This window comes from Carcharodon carcharias, chromosome 11, assembly GCF_017639515.1.
Source record: "Carcharodon carcharias isolate sCarCar2 chromosome 11, sCarCar2.pri, whole genome shotgun sequence".
In the NCBI taxonomy this organism is placed as follows: domain Eukaryota; kingdom Metazoa; phylum Chordata; class Chondrichthyes; order Lamniformes; family Lamnidae; genus Carcharodon; species Carcharodon carcharias.
Genome location: NC_054477.1, coordinates 126,826,553 through 126,838,996, shown reverse-complemented (window position 1 = coordinate 126,838,996; position 12,444 = coordinate 126,826,553). Strand labels below are relative to the sequence as shown.

At 47.0% G+C, this 12,444-nt stretch overlaps 1 protein-coding gene across 2 annotated transcripts in view; it reads right to left on the bottom strand.

The window, feature by feature from the left end:
* abcc4 (ATP-binding cassette, sub-family C (CFTR/MRP), member 4) overlaps positions 1-12,444 on the bottom strand; it is a 516,215-nt gene that overhangs the window by 473,601 nt on the left and 30,170 nt on the right. The gene's annotated exons all lie outside the window — the stretch shown is intronic.

The following is a 12,444-nucleotide window of genomic DNA, read 5'->3' as shown; positions in this document are numbered from 1 at the left end:
GTGTGGGGGGTTGCTCTATAGTGAAACAGAAAATGTGAAAGTTTAGTTTCCAATGATCCTCCTGATAATCTTTTCATCAGAGCTTTAAGAGTCTATTCTGCTCACTCAGCTAAGCCATTAGATCACGGATGATATGGTGCTGTCTTTACGTGTTTGATACCATTTATGCTCATAAATCTTTGAAATTCAGTGCTAGTAAACACAGTACCATTGAGATGATTACTTCTGGCAATCCATTTACAGAAAAGCTTTGCCATAACTTTTCTATAATCACACCTGATGTTGGCGACCTAACCTTGTAAACGTCTAGCCATTTGGAATGTGCGTCAATTATTAGTAGGAACATGATGTCCAGAAAACCGATGTAATCTATGTGCAGTCTCACCCAGGGTCTACCCGGCCATCCCCACAGGTGTAGTGGGGCCGCAACAGGAAACTTCTGCTGGCATTGTACACAGTGTTTAACCACCTTCTCGATTTCACTCTCCATGCTCAGCCACCAAAGGTAAATTCATGCGATCATCTTCATTCTTGAGATTCCCAGATGTACACTATGCGACTCTGAGTGGTTCCCTTCTTTGTGAAGGAGCAACGACTCGCGCACCCCATAACAGGATACCAATTTGACTGCTCAAATCATTCCTTCAAGTGAAAGATGGCTTCAATTCGTCAGGGATTGGTTACTGGGACCATTCTTTCAACACTTGGTCTCTCGCTCTAAACAGGGCTCGATCACAATTTGCCCAGGTTCTTATCTGTCTTGCGCAGACTGGAGAGGAATCCAGGAAATTCATCGCTAATACGATCTCTTGGGGAACTGGGGCATGTTCATTGCTCTCCTGCAAAGGAAGACGACTTAGGACATCAGCATTGGCTATATGCATCCCTGGTCTGGGAACAAAAGTGTATTCCTATGCGAATAAAATTAAAGCCCATCTTTGAACTCATGCTGAAACTATGGGAGGGATAGCTTTTTCTTCACTGAACAGGCCCAAGAGCGGTTTGTGGTCAGACACTATCGTAAAGTGTCAGCCATGTACGTATTGATAGAACTTTTTAAACTCCAAAAACAATCGATAATCCTTCTTTCTCAATTTGCAAATATCCTTTTTCGATCGTGGAAAAGGTCCTGGACATGTAGCCTAAGGGTCTTTCTGAACCGTCATCCATCTTGTGCGATGGTGCTGCTCCCATGCTATAGGGGGACATGTCACAGGTTAGTACAAGTTCCTTTGTCGGGTTGTAGTGTACTAACAAGTTTGAAGACTACAAGAAAGTTTAACTTTCATGAAGGCTTCTTCTTGGGGTGACTTCCAAGCCCAACGCTGGTTTTTCTTTAATAATGAACGTAGACGGACTAGAACTGTTAATAAGTTGTGTAGGAATCGGCCATAATAATTAAGCAAATTAGCGAGCGCTATTTCCAATGCTTTTTTTAATCAAGGTTTACTTCAGCAAATAAACATTGTTGAATGGAATCATCTTCCACTCAGCAGACCAAACGAGCCCTGAACATATTGCTTAGGGTCTCCCCAAAATCAGCAGTCAGTTGTTTCAATTTTGCCACATATGTAGCAATGATCTCTCCCAGGAATCTAACCCTCAAATTAAACCTGAGCCTCTGCATGATGACTGAGGGTTTGGTTTGAAAGTGTCCCTTAATGAGGTCTGCCAATTCACGGGTCTTCAAATTGGGGGTGTTCAGGGCCATTAAGCTTCAGATTAAATTATAAATTTTACTCCCACAAATGCTTAGATGCTCTCCTCCTTTCCTCCCCCATTATTTTGAACACCTGGAAATATAACTTGAAGCGCCCTACATATTGACACTAATGCTCTGTGGATGGTTCGATGAGGTCAATCTTGCCAGAATGTGGCATATCTGGTAAGTATATCTTTCTTTCCTTCTGTTTAAACAAGATACTGAGTCACTGGGCAAGGAACAACACTGGACCCGATTTATCCTCGTCGCCACTTTGTTATGGACTTGATTTTCTAGACAGGTTTCTCATTAGAAACATCAAACTTTATTTACAGGCTGCAGCAGCAGTTACATGCTTCCATGAAGCTCCACAACTAGAAGAACTCCCACTCTCAAGTTCCCCGCTCTTAGAGCTGATTCGTTTACACTGTCACTATACAACACAAGCAGTCTTAAAGCTCCAGTTATTACATTCCTTAAGCTACAATTACTACAGGACTGTTTTCCATGGAGAAAAGAAGGCTGAGAGGAGGTTTGATAGAGGTATTCATTATTCTGAGGGGTAAGGGCAGAGTAAATAGTGAGAAACTGTTCCCATTCAAGAGAGCGTCAAGGACTAGAGGGCACAGGTGCAAAATAACTGGCAAAAGGAGTAAAAGTGATGAGAGGAAATTTTTTTTCACCCAGAGGGTGGTTGGAGTCTCGAACGAACTGCCTGATCAGGTGGTGGAGGTGGGTTCAATCAAGGTATTTAAAAGGGAATTGAATTGCTATCTGAAAATAAAGAATGTTCAGGGTTATAGGAATAAGGCAGGGAGCGGGTGTAGGCAGGATGCTCTTTCAGAGAGCCACTGCAGACTTGATGGGCTGAAGGGCCTCTTTCTGCACTGTAAAGATTTTGTGATTCTGTGAGGAAAACCAAGATGCTGGAACAGAAGCAGCAAAGATTGAAGGAAATGAAGCAGAAGTATAATTAGCAGAGCCCATCTTCCAACATTTAAATAAGGATCAAGGAAATTTCCAAACAGACAATCAAAGTAAGGGAGATGTCTCACCCAGCTGAAACGCCACAGGGGAGTGCTGCTGAAGCTGCGAAGCCTAAGGGAAGTAGTCCCAAAGGACATGGGACAGATTGAGGAAAAACTCATTCCTCAGGGGGAAGGAAAAAGGAAGGTAACACATCCTTAAACAAACCCCACTTGTGGAAGCCACAAGGGGAATAAAAGTGCAATCACTGTGGACTTACTCACTGGTGAATCAAATGGTCAAGTCCAAATTTCAAATCTCACCAAAACCAGCAATTCAGCTTTAGAGCCCACTAAAGTCAAAGTGGAGGAGGGGAACCCAGATGCCCCACAATAGCTCAAGAGCAATTTATCACCCACTGTCACCTTGGAAATAAGATTTATCAGTGCACCAGAAAGAACTGTTAAACCTACGGGTTGTGGACACCACAACTGAAAAGTCAAGAACTTAAGAGGCAGGGCAACTACACAGTAACAGAAATTTGCATAGTACAAGCCTTTAATTGCAGCAACCTGCGAAATGTGAATTCTTTCAAGACCTCAGAATCAAACTTGACCTTCCATTAAGCCCAAAGTCCACCAAAGACTGGCGGAATTCTTCCATCAAAAACCAAGTCCTGTCGGAGGGTCAGGAATGGGGAGAGCTTCCAGCTGTGGAAGCGAATGGGAAATCCCGCGATATTTTGTGGTCCTGATGTCACTAATTATGCAGTCGGGGGTTTCACGACATCTCACATGGCAAGGAGGGCTGGATGGCACATGCCCTGCCATCATATCCGGGCGCCATATTTAAAAGGTGCCCAGACATCCAATTTACTGTCAAGGCCCATAGAGATGGCAGCAAGGGGACAGAAACCTCCTGAGCCCAAGTTTAGTGATGCGTCCCTGCGCGTCTTTAACCAGGTAGAGGTCAGGATGAGCTGGTAGGAGGAGGGGACCAAGCAGGGAAACTAACCCTGCATGGGCGCAGGTCGCTGATGCTATCAGTGCCCAGGCTGTCCAGCACAGTTCAGCCCTCCAATGCCAGGAGAGAATAAACAACTTCATCCGCTCCGCTACATTAAGTGAAGTTTCAGGTTAAGTGGAGCCTCAGTGACAACAGCATAAGGCCGTGCTTCAAGCTCAATGCTGTATGGAAGGGGTGGGAGTGGCGGGATGCAGAAAGGGGCTCAGGTACAGAGGGCACAACCAACTTCAGCAAATGGTGTGCCTCTCTGAGCCTTATTCTTGTATGTGAATAGGATCAGTGCTCTGGAGGTGCTGGTCGAGAACCCTTCTGGACAACATGCAGTACATTAATGCCATGTCAAGCAATCCAGTGGGTTCGTTCTAAGAGCACGAGAAATTAATATGAAATTGCTATGTACAAATGCAATATGTCTCAACCCCATCTTCTGTGTTGTCTTTGAGCAGGACAAGTTAAGCCACACCCAACAAAAACATGAAAAGACAGAAAGGGGTTGCCCACAACTGGATATTCTGACAGAGTTCAAGGAGAGGGCAGCCCACCTGGCAGGTGTAGAGCAGGACCGAGCCATTGGAGATGGGGAACTAGATTTGAGCCTCCACCCAGTAAGGATCCACGCATGGAATAGAAACTTGAAGGCCAATTGTGCCTCTATGTAGAAGGTGTTTCATGCTGTCACTCAGTCTCTCCTCTCTCACTTACAGTGCAACCAGGAAGAGGCCAAGGCCCAAGCTAGAAGCTGTGTCAGGCTTCAGCACAAGCCCAGGCCCAAAGAGTAGCGAGGAGAGAACACAAGAGAAATGTGCAACCATGGACGTGTCACAACAAACACTTGCACCCTCCACCAGCTCAGAGACAAACACCTCGGTGAGCACGAACTCCAGTTTAGGAAGGGTCTCTCACTCTGATGGTTACCACTTGGACATACGTCCGCAGCAGGAGGAGGCAGGATCAGCTGAGCTCACTGGCACTTGGAGGAGTGCTGGGGAAGGGGCATCTGTGAGGTCCGAGTTTGATGACAAGCTCCTGGAATCGGCCATCCAACAAATGCTGAAGAGTCAGCAAGAGGCAGGGGAACATCAGGCCTTGGCATTGGAGGTCCTCAACAGGGTAACTCACAAGTCAGAGGAGTCCGTCCAGCTGCTGGCTGATGAGGTGGTGCCGACCTGCGCACGCATCCAGGTCTCCATAGTGGACTCCATGGAGATCCTAGTACAGCTGGAGATACGTGCAGACCTGCACTCCACTGCGTTGCCATTGGGGAACTTCCACGCCGGCTATGCAAGAGAATGGGGCACCCCGACCTCTCTCCAGATGCCTCCTCCCCTCAAAGAGGGAGGCAGGATCCTCAGGCACCCTAAGGGGGGAGGTGCCGCAGCTGGCACCTCTGGGACATACCCTCAGATCCTGACTGCATCACACCCTTCCAAAACCCCTTTGCCTGTGACCCTTTCAACTTGGTGTCTGTCACAGAGGCAGCAGCTGGCCCAGCACAGGGCAGCCAGAGTAAATCAGGGCCTTCCAAGGTCTCAGCTCTCCAAAGGAAGGCCGCCAAAGTCATCCAAGCAACAGGGCCAACTGGTCAGCAGGCTGCTTCCACCGCTGCTGCCTTCCATCCCTGCTGCTCATTTCGGGAGAGCGCTTAGAAGTAGCAGAGAATGGAAAATCAAGAAATATTAAATCACAACTGGTGAACAATTGAATTTCACAATTAGAGAACTTTTGTAAACATAAGTACCTTCACTTCAATAATGTCTACTGTTTTGTTTCAGCGTGGTCCTTAAGACTTACCGATCGCCTGCCCCCATCTTCTCTGCCAGTGGACACCCGATCCCCCGGAATGAGGCATCTGCAGGGAGTCAAGGGTATGTGGCAGGGCCCTTGAGAGCCATGTTCAAGCACTGTCCTGTGCGCGCTGACTCCTTATCCTTCAAAGTCTTGTGTGTCCCAGGTCCAAAATATTGTCAATACTGCCTGCTGAGGCTCCTTTTCATTTGTCCAGTTGAGAAGACCTGCATCTCCGCCCACCCACTGACCCAGCTCCTATGCAGCATCTCGAGATCTCCACCATGAGGCTCTGCTTAGTTAGACCAGGCCAGCAACAGTGGTAGTCATATTTTTCTTGAGCTCCAACAGCGCTTACCCTCTCCCAGTCACCCACACCCTATCCCCATAACCATTGAACTCCCTGGCATAACTTTTTACCCCCACCATTCTTCAACCTTCTCCCTTCAACTTTGACAATGTTCAGGTTATGGTCCATGTACCCTACCTCCCTGAGAATCACATTCCCATCACCATTGACTTGCTCACCCTCCTCTGGCCCACCACCCCAAAGTCCATGTATATCTCCGCAACCCAACCAACGACCACCTTCATGCAACATCATCGCACCCTCACCCTCCCAGTTCCCTCTGCCCCCTATAATCCTCATTGTCCCCTCATACCATGACAACCCAGAAATCGACAATTGACTCCACTGACCATTCCCTGTGAACCCCTTCACACCTCAATAGCAGCCCCAATGCCCCTTCACGCCTCGACAGCACCCCCCAAGCCCCTTCACGCCTCGCCAGCACTCCCCATGCCCCTTCACGCCTCGACAGCACCCCCCCCAAGCCCCTTCATGCCTCGACAGCACCCCCCAAGCCCCTTCACGCCTCGCCAGCACTCCCCATGCCCCTTCACGCCTCGACAGCACCCCAAGCCCCTTCACGCCTCGACAGCACCCCCCATGCCCCTTCACGCCTCGACAGCACCCCCCATGCCTTCACGCCTCGACAGCACCCCCATGCCCCTTCACGCCTCGACAGCACCCCCCATGCCCCTTCACGCCTCGACAGCACCCCCCATGCTGACTCACGCCTCGACAGCACTCCCCATGCCCCTTCACGCCTCGACAGCACCCACCATGCCCCTTCACGCCTCAACAGCATCCCCATGCCCCTTCATGCCTCAACAGCATCCCCATGCCCCTTCACGCCTCAACAGCATCCCCATGCCCCTTCACGCCTCGACAGCAACAACCATGCCCCTTCACGCCTCGACAGCACCCACCATGCCCCTTCACGCCTCAACAGCACCCACCATGCCCCTTCACGCCTCAACAGCACCCACCATGCCCCTTCACGCCTCGATAGCACCCAGCATGCCCCTTCACGCCTCGATAGCACCCACCATGCCCCTTCACGCCTCAACAGCACCCACCATGCCCCTTCACGCCTCAACAGCATCCCCATGCCCCTTCACGCCTCAACAGCATCCCCATGCCCTTTCAGACTTTCACATACACCCCCTACCTGGAACACACCATGGCCCTTCCCACCCCCCACTCTGCTCTAACTGCGACATTGCAATATCTGCCACTACCCTTTCTCCAGCACCCCCAACCACCTTCACCCCCACTCCAGGCTTGAACCCCTGCACCTCATCTTCATTCCTCTCCTAGCCTTCTTTCAACCCTCCTCAGCAGACCCTTGCCACCCAATAGTACCTCCTTCAGCTGGGCGATCTGATCCCATGACAAAATTCCTGGAAGGTGGTCCAATCCCACGGCGAAGTTGCTGCAGCCCAGAACAACCACCTCCTGGATGCTGCTTCATGGGGAAGATTCACATGGTGAAGCCCCACCCACCCACTGCTGCATGTGGTGCTCCAGGATCCAGTCACTGCAGACATCCATGTTCTCCTGGGATCTCTGCGAGCTGACCAAGGCCTCCTTCAGGTTAAGTCCCAACTTCTGTACACTGTGTTGGTCCAGGTGTGTTCTGCAGCAGCATGATTTTCTGCTGTCATCGCATCCAATCAGGGCGGGGGGGGGGTTGATTTCGGTCAGCTCCCACTAGTGAAGCCAGTTTTTGGATCTCCCACTAAATTCTCCCCCCGTCACCTGTCATTAAAGCCGTTGACGGGGGCACAAAAGAACTCTGCCCTGTGCGTCTGTCGGTACTAACAAACCCAGAGCACGACCACCAAGTCTTCGTGGACATCCAGACCCCCCTAGACAATATCTAATAGCAATTTAGAAGGTAAAAGCGAGAAGGCACCAGGTTCTGAAACAATGCCTTCTTTAAGTCAGACCCCCAACACCAAAACAGATTTAGTTATAATTATGCCGTATCCAAAGTGGGTGATGAGAAGATCCGAACTTAAACAGAGCATAGCTGTAACAGTGGAAGTTTGAAAATGAGTTTGCTCGTTTTTATTACAACATGATAATGAAATGCTCCTGTAAGTCACGTTTTATTCTGCATGGTGGGGCAAGTGTCAGGAAAACATGCTTTATGCCAAATAATGATTTTTAATCCACCGGCTGGAAAACTGAATAGACTTTTTAAAACACAGACCAAAAGTATGACTTGAGCTCGCAACATAGATGGCTATCCAATTTGCATCATTGTGCTCTCCACATTGCAACCCATGGTGTCGGAGTCACTGGGTTTGCAAAGACCCATCAAGGACATAGCCTCTGGAGAATATAAGTGACCCACATATCCTGTCCCCATTGGAAAGACATCAAGGCAATCACCTGGGATATTCAACAGAGGGTTCCCAGATATGAACTCATCAAGCTACAGTGGGAATATGCTTAATGCAATCACCAGAACGATGGGACACTGGCTGAGAGAGACAATTCCCAGGCGTAAATTGATTAAGTTACAAGGAGAAATACACCAGTCACGAACATATTTGAATCATTGAGTGATGGTCATGTTACAGGCCGACACTTTGTGTGTTAAAACCTTTCTTTTCTCTCCAGTACGAGAACAAGCAGCTGAGACGCTAATGAGAGAAGACCTGAGTGGGGTCCCTCCTTCCTCACTCGCTCTCCAAGTCACCTTGCAAGCTTCAAATCCTGTTGGATGACTGTGACCGACCAGGGGCACCCCTGCTGCAGACAGAGACTTCAGAAAAGAATTCAACTCAGCACTACCGCCTCCAGATGAGCAGCCAAATCAATCATCTACATCTTTAAACCAGAAACGTTGGGGCCACTGAAGGAAAGTTGCAAGACCACCAAATTCAGCCTGAAGCCAGTTGAATCACCAAACCACAGACTGTACGCCCCTTTTATTTCTCTAGACTCTAAATTGACAAATCTATCCTTAACCACTCTAACAATATATTGGCGTGCATGTGTGAAATTTAAATGTACACGTACGTGAAATCCTATTTTATTATTTGAGTTAGACTGGTTTAAGTATATTAAAGCCAACCCCTTTCTTTGTTAAACTCACGAAAACCTAGTCCATTGGTTAATTTATGATCACAATAGGTAAATGTTAACCCTCACTGAATGGCAAGTATATCCTTTTAGAAAATACCTGTTGTGGTCAAGCAAGAAAAGGGAAAAGACGGAAGTCATTTGACAACTCATCTGATTGTAACAAGTGCTATTATAGTTCCTTTGATTGATGCTGCTACCCCACCTTCTGTTTTTAGTTCCCTCTTTCCTGAATACTTTATGATCAGTAATATTAAGTCCTCTCCTTTGAGGCAGGTCTCTGTTATCACCACAATATCATATTCTTATGTGGCAACTTGTGCTTAAGCTCACCAACTTTATTTACACACATGCACTCCAAACCCATCTTATAGGACCTTGCATTTGCCCCCATCTAATCCTTTATATTTCTGAATTACCTTTTACTCTCATGCTATTCGTCTCTCCCAGTCCGCTGTACAACTTGTTTCTCTTCTATAATGTTTCATTCTGATGCTGTCCTGAAGCCAAATTAGTTTAAACCCCCCCTCACAACAATAGTAACCTTCCTGTGAGGGCTTTAATGCCAGCACTGCTAAGGTGCAACTTATCCTGAACTTAACTCTGAAAGGTCCCTCCTGATCCAGGAATCTGAAGTCCTCCTTCCTGTACCATTTCTCCAGCCATGACTTATCTTACCACTGACATGCTCACCGGCTCATGACACACAGATTAATCTAAAAATTGCTACATTAGAGTTCCTAAAACTCTGACTGCAGAACTTCAACACTTTCCCTTCCTATGTCATCAGTTCCCACATGGACGACTGGATATCCCCATGCCTCCCTCCCTCCAAAAATGTTCAGCACCCTCTCATTTATGGAAATGCCCACAGGAAACCCCATGGTAATGACGGAAGGGTGGGAAGCAAAAGCTTTCCCCGTCGGAAACTGTTCAAGTAGCACAATTGAGAAAGAGATTTTGCTGATACCTTCAATCAATGTTTACATCTCAAAATAAGTTTGTGTGCTGAAGCACTTTTTCTTTCTTTATCCTTTCATGGGATTTGTTGTAATTGGCAGGATTTGTTGTATGTAATTGTATAATGGGTGTAACTCTGGTGTATTGGGCTTACAGCACAGATCCATATGCAAGAATACATATGTTCATTCTCTAAGTATTTCTATGCACTAACAATTTAGACTTTTTGTCCAAACAGTGGAAGTGCAAATTTCAAAGCACTTGTACATACACACACATTTTAGGAAAAGAAAAGAACGAGTGTTGTAAGCAAAAGGAGGTGAGGATCCACTAACTATCTCATATCAGGAGAAAGAATGAGAAGCGAGGGGCAGTATAACTTATGGTTACTTATTGTGCACCTATAGGCATTAGGCTGATGCTGGTATGGCACCAACACCACTTACATGAGGCCCAAAATCAGAATTGATTAGCCAGAGTCATAGTTATAAGGGCACAAAAGGAGGCCATTTGTCCATGCTGGCTCTCTGTAGACCAATCGAATCAGACCCAATCCCCCACTCTGTGACGAACCCTGCATTGTTCTCAAGTATCCACCAACTTCATTTCAAAATCATTCACCATCTCTGCTTCCACCACCCCTTTAGGCAATGAGTTCCAGGTCATTACTCCTAGCTATGTAAGAGTTTTTCCTCAAAACCCCCATGCATCTCTAGACCAAAACATTCAATCTGTGTCTTCTAGTCTTCCTACCATCAGCTAATGGGAACAGCTTTTCCTTGTCTACCTTGTCTAAACCTGTCATTATCTCTATCAAATCTCCCCTCAATCTCCAAGCCAAGGTTGTAGTGAAAATCCCCTATCCTGGGAATATTCCTGATATAACTCCTCTGCATGCTCTCAAGGACCCTCACATGCTTCCTAAAGTGCCGTTGCCAGAACTAGATGCAATACTCTACTTGTGGCCCAACCAGAGTTTTTAAAGGTTCAGCATAACTTCCCTGCTTTTGTACTCAACATTTCCAATTATGAAACTCAAAATCCCATATGCTTTGCCAACTACTCTCTATGACCTGACCCTTTCAAATAACTATGCACATGAATCCCACAGTCTCTCTGCCCCTGAATACTCCTCAGAACTCTACAATTAAGTGTATTTTGCCCAACCCTATTCCTCTGCCAAAATACAGCACCTCACACTTCCCTGTATTAAATTCCATCTGCCATTCTGCTAGCTTATCTGTTGCAGTTGATTGGTATTATCCTCACTTTCTGACACAAGTTTGGTTTAGAAAGCAGTGGTTCCCTAGCAGTGACTATGAGCCTCAATTTTTTGTTATACAGCCTTTTATGTGGGCTTAAGTCCATCATGAACTTAAGTACAGAGCAGTTGCTGCATGAACTTCATAACTGTTATGGGCTGAGAATCCCGGGCATGTGGAGATGCTGCCAAACTTAATAGCAGGACCTCAATACCATTTTTAAGTTTAATTTACCGCCCAGTTGCCGGTTGGATTGCATATTGAGCAATGAGCTAGCTGCTAAACAGGAATGCTTGCAGTAGAAGGCCACAGTGGGGGTCGTTGGATATCATATCCGGCAATCAACAAAGATCATGGACCACAAGGAGGAGATTTTCAAGAATGTTGCCAGGGCTCGAAAATTTCAGCTATGAGGATAGATTGGGTAGACTTGGGTCGTTTTCATTAGAACAGAGGAGGCCAAGGGGTGACTTAACGTGTACAAAATCGTGAGGCGGCCTGGAAGAGCAGATTTGAAAAACTTGTTTCCCCTAGCAGAAAGGTCAATTACCAGGGGGCACAGATTAAAGGTGATTGGTAGAAGAATTAGAGGAGATATTAGGAAAAACTTTCACCCAGAGGGTGATGGGTGTGTGGAATTCACTACCCGGATTAGTAGTTGAGGTAGAAATCCTGAACTTATTTGGATTTGCACCTGAAGTGCTGTAATTTGCAAAGCTACAGAAAATTCTCGAAGGTGGGATTAGAATGGGCAGCTAGTTTTTATCAGCAGACGTTAAGGGCTGAACGGCCTCTTTTCATGCCAAACCTTTTCAATGGTTCTATGAGAGCTAGGGGAAACAAGTTTTTCAAATCTGCTCTTCCAGGCCGCCTCACGATTTATAACACGTTAAGTCACCCCGAGCAGAAAATGCAGCAGAGAAGGTCACGGGTCTGGAGGTGGCATTTTGGGGGTTGAGATTGGAGGGGGGAGGTGAGGAGGCGGGCAACTGATTGCAGATTTTCCTCAGGGGAAGAAGGAGCATTCCTGCTCTCCCTGGATCACAGGCAGTACTACGAAAAGCACTTACTGCTCAATCCATTTCACCACCAGGTCTGAGCCCTGAGTAATAAGGTCGGCTATAGGAGGCTTATAGACAACTCCACTAATATTTTCTGCCCCTTGTTGTTTCTTAGCTCCACCCAGACTGACTCTGCATCTAGATTTTCTGGCTCAATACTACATTCAGCACAATGCCAAACCCATGTCAGGCCAAAACCAATAAATACAGTAAGTTTGACCAGGGTTACACATTTTATTATCC